Source organism: Ictalurus punctatus, unplaced genomic scaffold (assembly GCF_001660625.3).
Source record: "Ictalurus punctatus breed USDA103 unplaced genomic scaffold, Coco_2.0 Super-Scaffold_100060, whole genome shotgun sequence".
NCBI lineage: Eukaryota > Metazoa > Chordata > Actinopteri > Siluriformes > Ictaluridae > Ictalurus > Ictalurus punctatus.
Window position 1 is genome coordinate 128,044 of NW_026521090.1, and position 6,510 is coordinate 134,553.

A 6,510-nucleotide genomic window follows, 5' to 3' on the forward strand; every position below is an offset into this window, starting at 1 on the left:
TTACGTCTGTACGCATCCGGGGAAAAGAAATCCATTCTAACAATGTAGTCAAAATCCTTGCACCATTTTCTGAACTTTTTCCAGTCACCTTTGTTAAAAGTTACGTTCTCTGTAGCACGGCTCCAGTGGATGTGTCCCGGGACCGAGAACTTGAAAAGCAAAACGGTTCCTTTTTCTGCATCGAAAAAAACCCGGCTGTACATCCGTTTGACATTACCCAATATTGAATCTTTTCATGTTCTAACATTTTTTCTATTCTTCCCAAAAAAGGGTGAGCTTTTTTCGGCGCGTTAGGACAAACATCAGCCATGTTGTAAGATCGCACACGTTGTTCTAAGTACAGAGTATTATAAAGCCTAGAGGGATGCTCGACTTTTATAAGCAGGTTCGTATGCATGCGTTTGTCTGTACATGCACGTGTGTGTTTGTGTGTGTGTGTGTGTGTGTGTGTGTGTGTGTGTGTGTGTGTGTGTGTGTGTGTGTGTTTGTGTGATATTTTTGTTTGGATGTGGGATACACATGGCCGTGCCATGTATGGTAACGTTTCTATCACGAATGGATGTGATCCAGATTTAACATGACTATACATATTTTTATGACCTACCACAGAGAGTGTTAGAAAAAAAACATGAGTGTGCAACTTGTGTGTGTGTGTGTGTGGGGGGGGGGATTGACGACACATGGCCGTACCAGGTATGGTCACGAATGGATGTGAACCAGATTTAACATAACTATATATATATTTTTTATGACCTACCACAGAGAGTTTCATATTCTATGTGAAAAGATGTACCATGTGTGCGCAACGTGTGTGGGGGCGGAAAAACACACATGGCCGCACCATGTATGGTCACGAATGGATGTGATCCAGATTTAACATAACTATTAATATTTTTATGATCATGACCTTTGATCTAGATATAGAGAGTTAGAATGTGTATCTTTTTGACCTTTGACCTATACCTGTCAAAACTACGGTTACAATATATACAAACTATCTCTCTCTCACACAGTATGAATAATAATGATAACAAAAGGAAGTAAAGCTAAATGAATGTTTTAACTGAGAGCAATACTTTGTACCCATATTTCCAATTGTATAGTAGATTGCACACAGTTTTTGCTTGTTACGTTTAGACCCGAGGGGATTGCAAACTTCAAAAGCACCATCGTCATTATAACATTCTTCCTCAACTTCCTCAAGCAGATGCTGAGGATCATCAGCCATAGTCCGTTGTAACACAGTGTGTTTATGTTTTTGGTAAATATGACATCTAAAGGACTCATACTTTGAAAAGGTCCTCTGACAGTCATTAAGACCACAAGTTATTGAAAAATTTGCCTCATGTGCATGAATGAGACCAATGTGCTGGATTAATTTGACAGTTGTTCTCCGAGAGCATTTAGGACACCAGAATAGGCGAGGCATTTTTGGCAGATATTACTGTAAGAGGTTGATTACTCTGGTAACTGGAGTAGGTAGAGGCTTGTCACCATCCACAGTAAGTTTCAAAACATATTGCTGAAGAAAAATCTGTTTCTTGAAGAGTGTTCTTCAAATGAGATGGATATGTTGAACTGAAGACAAAATAAGCACAAAATGAAGCAAGAGCCCTTTCATCCACACTGCTAGCCCAGCAGATCTCTATCCCATCGACTTTGATGACTGCAGTGACTCTTCTTGTAAACACAGTTTTGCAGTGGTAACAGCAGACTTTCTATGACAGTGACCCGCCTTCGAGCCTCAGCTTTATTAACTGTTTTTTAAAGTCTTGGGTTTTTTTCACTGTAGAAGTTCACTACAACTGTACAACTGTAGAAGTTGTAGAATAAATTCCCCATGAACAACACTGACTGGAGCACATGCCAATTAGAAAGATTCCGGTGATGGACTATTAGCAAGTTATTGTCATTCACTTGTATAAATCCAACAATTATTATGTTTTTCACTATTTAGCTGTCTTTTTACTTTAAGGATCTAATAAATTGCATATATGAAATGATTTTATTTACAAGTATCATGTTTGTGATTTTAGGTTATTCGTCATTTAGTACAGCTTCTGACCATTAAACCAAAACAGACTTGTGATTTGATGACATAATGCTTATTTATTTAGAAACAGAAGTACCTAAATACAAACATGCTAAATACTTTATATTTTTATATATAAATAACCAGGTGAAAAAGAAGACAACCTTCCAATTGTGAAACTGGTTATTAAAGCCCTTAATTAAGTGTATTGTCCATGCAGTGTGCACAGATGTCCTTCTCATCTAGGGATAAAATGTTCCGCTGGCCCTTTAAAAAGCAGGAACGTGAGTTCCCGTTCTGCCCAGGAGTATCGCGAGAGTTCACCTGCGAGCAGCGCGATTTACAACGCGATGCAGGTGTTTCTTATGAAGTGTGAGAATCGGGAAGTTCTTGTGCATGAAGCAAGACTTTAAGTTTAAAGTCACAGTGGAGCCACTGAGCAGTGAGACTAAGCGTACTCGTCAGGCTTACATCTGAAGACCAAACATCTGTGGTGAAGTTCATCGCGGAGTGGTTATGAAGAAGCTCGTGAATATGATCCGTCATACGGTTGTATAACTCCGGTAAGTAGACGAATGTGAAATAACGCCGCCTCGGTAAAGTGTAGCGAGACTCAAGGTGTTTTACCAGTCGCTGAAATCCCATGTCCTTCACTACAGAGTATGGTTGATCATCAAGCGCCATAAACTCCAATACTTTCTGAGTAATTTCTAGAGTTTTTGTGCTGTCAGATTATCAGATATTTTTAAATTATGGATAGATGAAAAATAGCCTTTCGGTATCGGCCGATACATCGGTGCATCTCTAGTTAAAACCAAGAATATAATGGGTAATTGCATATTTCATTTTAATTGACCCCCCCCCCCCCCCTTTTTTTTAACTGAAGCAGCCTTATATGGTCTTGCATGTGTACAAATATTATATTTGTATGTGTATGTTGCATTTCCTACTGTCGATAAGGAAAGGGAAAAGGAGACAGACTTATATTCTTGGTTGTACAAAACCACGCTGTAACTTCAATTCAGTTCCATTTTATTTGTATAGCGTTTTTTAACAATAGACGTTGCCTCAAAGCAGCTTTACAGAAACATATAAACACGGGATACAGATTTTAAATGTGCGACAGTCAACACTGGAACCAGCACCAGACAGGTCATTACAAAATTATGGATGGATGGAATGTTAGAAAAAGAGCAGTAAAAAAGTCAATGTAATGCTCACTTCATTTGGAAGTCATTTAGGAGAAAATGATCTTGGTGCTGCAGTGCAAGATGACGAGATAACTTCATCTAATATCCAAAGTGTTGCTGGTGGCACATATCATTATTTTGGTATTCTTAAAGCTTTGTCCAAAACCATGGAAAGAATCTGGTCTATTGTTCTAGAGAAGTATGAATTCAAACTTCAACTGAACATGGATGTCTTACCACTGTTTAAAAGTTCGTCTCTGTAGTTTTGGCCAATTATAGGGTTACTGCAGGGTTATACTAAGAAACCAGTTGTCATTGCTCTGTTCTGTGGTAAATCAAAGCCAACATCACAAACTGATGAATTTGAAAGATCTAGTCAGTGAACTGCAAGGGTTAAGCAAGGGATTTGCCATAAATGGGAAGCAATTTTTCCTAAATGTCACATCTATCCTGTGTGATGCTCCAGCTAGAGCTTTTATAAAGGGAATTAAATCACATACTGGTTATTCAGGTTGTGACAAGTGCATCCAGTCTGGTGTGTACATCATCCATAGAATGACCTTTCCTGAGATCAACAGCCCACGTAGGACTGATGACTCTTTTATCAACATGTCTGATGAAGACCATCATACTGAAACATCTCTTTTAAAAGCTGCAGGAATTGGCATGGTATCATGCTTTCCACATGATGCACCTTGTATGTCTTGGTGTTATGTGAAAACTGCTGGACTTATGGCTTGCTTCAGGGCCTTTATGTTGTCATTTGTCTGCTCGCCAAAGTGTTATAATCTCAGACACACTTGTTAGCTTGAGACGTTATATTCCTGAGGACTTTGCTAGGAAACCCAGGCAATTCTCAGAAAGACTGAGGTGGAAAGCAACAAAATTGCGACAGTTTCTGTTATACACAAGTCCAGTGGTTCTTCTTGATGTGCTGTCATAACCAATGTACAGCAATTTTAATTATCTGTTGCTATCTTTATACTCTCCAATCCACTCTTTGTATAATTCTTAATGACTTTGCTCACAGTTTGCTAGTGTCATTTGTAAAGCATTTTAGTGAGTTGTATGGTCCTGAATTTGTTATCTACAATGTACATGGGCTAACCCATCTTTCTGAGGATGTCAAAAAACATGGAAGCCTTGACTTCTTGTCTGGGTTTCTGTATGAAAACTTCCTGGGATAAATAAAAATTTTTTTTTGAGAACTCCACACCATCTCCTATAACAGGTTATACGGAGACTTTCAGAAATGGACTGTTTCATGGTAATTGCTGAACATTTGGATATGAAAATTGTCTTGAAAAACAACATGAAAATGGCCCAATTCCACCGGATTTTAATAAAGTTGATCAGTTCCAGGAGGTTGTTCTAGGTAGCACTAGAGTTCATCTATCATGTATGGGAGAAAACTGTAGGAATTGGAGGCTGCTTTGGTGTAGTAATGAATATTCTTCAATGTCAGGAGAAAGTAAAGTGCTTAAAACACTTATCTAAATGAAAAGCTTACAGCACCTAGTAGTCCCATTCAGTCTCCCAACCAAGAACTAACCAGGCCCAACTTTGCTTTGCTTCTGAGATCAGGCTTTGTCAGAGTGGTATGGCTGTAAGCAACAGATGCCACCAAATGGGGCCTATTTAAATAGTATAAGCAAACATCTGACTGACTGACTGACTGATTGATTGACTGATTGATTTATTGATTGATTTTCCTTCATTTCTACACAATCAGTCTGACTGTGAATTGGTGGAGTCCATGCACTTCTTCAAATAAGACAGGGTGCTCACTCACACCTGATTGTCATCCCGTTGATTGAAAACACCTGACCCTAATTTCCCCTTCAGACTAACTGCTCATGCAGACGCCAACAGTGTCTGCACCACGCACGCTTCCTTTACAGAATGCGCTTAAGCAAGGTCTTTACAAGAAAAATAGGGTCCAAACCCACATGGGCTGTGCACAGCGGATTGGCAGCTCATCACCTTAACCTCTTGCTGACATAGCTCACGCGTATGAAATTACATCCCGGTGTGTGGAGCAAAAAAGAGGTTTCGGTGCAGGTTCTTTGCCCCTGTCGTCTGGACTGCGGAATGCGTTCTGCGTTGACGGACCTCCAGCGACGCAAGAGCCTTACAGCAGCTGTGGCCAAAAAGCATTGAAATACAGTTCACGGTCGCGAAACACGTAGCCACAGTGCTAGCTCTTCACATTTCTCCACCCTCTCTAGTGCCAGCTCAGGGACCTGTACAAAGCTTCCCGGTTGTAGGCCTTGTAGGTGTGAGACAGACTGCAACAAAGCCAGACATTGCTGGAAAGAGGAGGCAACGTGAGAAGCTTGCGATGAGGATGGGATTCGAACCCACGCGTGCAGAGCACAACGGATTAGCAGTCCATCGCCTTAACCTCTCGGCCACCTCGCCCGAGGCCCGCCCCGTTTAACGAAAACTATGCAAATGAGGGTTTCATGTTCGCCGACTAGATGACTGCTTCTCAAATAGATTTGATTCAAGTCTTGGGGTATGAGCTGTGCCGTCATATAAACTGAAGGGTGACGATGCGGCGAGACGGCCCAAAGGTCTCACAGAACGGGACAACTCCATAGTTGAGCCGTCGCAATGCAATCCAATCCTTGGGCGGCTAGGTACCGACTACCTATGTACTGCCCGTCCCAGCGAGTTAAATTTCTTTGGAAAATGTAACTTTTACCCGTGACCCTGAGTAGGATTACGCGGTATAGAAGATGGATGGATGGATGGAAATGTAACTTTTATCCTTACCTGGATATACACAACGACTGTGGAAAAGGGGGGCATGAATTGCGACGTTCGTGAGGCAGCATGCTACGTGGTGTATAGCATGAAAGCGTGGGAGAAAAACCTGCGCAAAGCCTTTGGAGACGAGACATCACCCACCGTAAGCTAACGACCGTGGCAGCGGTGGGATTTGAACCCACGCCCCCGAAGAGACTGGAGCCTAAATCCAGCGCCTTGGACCACTCGGCCACGCTACCCGCAGGCCGGCGTGGTGGTAAACCCGTTCGTGGTAAGAAGGTGACCGGGTCATTCCGCCTGACGACAAGAAATCTGGCATGGGCGTGACAAATGGGCTGTTGTGAGACTCAAGTGCCTTTCGCTTAACCGGCTCTGGCGGAGACATCTAACCATTTCCAGCTGAAGACAGAGCTTAGGCCTGGTCTTTTGGACGCGATTCGTCTAGGCTTAAGACCCCATGCTCCACGGTCACATCGGTAGTGTTTGCGGAAGAGCTCTTCTGCCACGACCTTACAT

General features: G+C 41.8%; 2 non-coding genes across 2 annotated transcripts; both read right to left on the bottom strand.

Annotated features, from left to right (window-relative positions):
- Window positions 1-5,561: 5,561 nt before the first annotated feature.
- On the bottom strand, window positions 5,562-5,643 carry trnas-gcu (transfer RNA serine (anticodon GCU)). The gene has a single exon. It is a non-coding gene; the product is annotated as a tRNA-Ser (tRNA).
- A 508-nt stretch (window positions 5,644-6,151) lies between these two features.
- trnal-uag (transfer RNA leucine (anticodon UAG)) lies at window positions 6,152-6,233 on the bottom strand. The gene has a single exon. It is a non-coding gene; the product is annotated as a tRNA-Leu (tRNA).
- Between the last annotated feature and the right edge of the window lie 277 nt (window positions 6,234-6,510).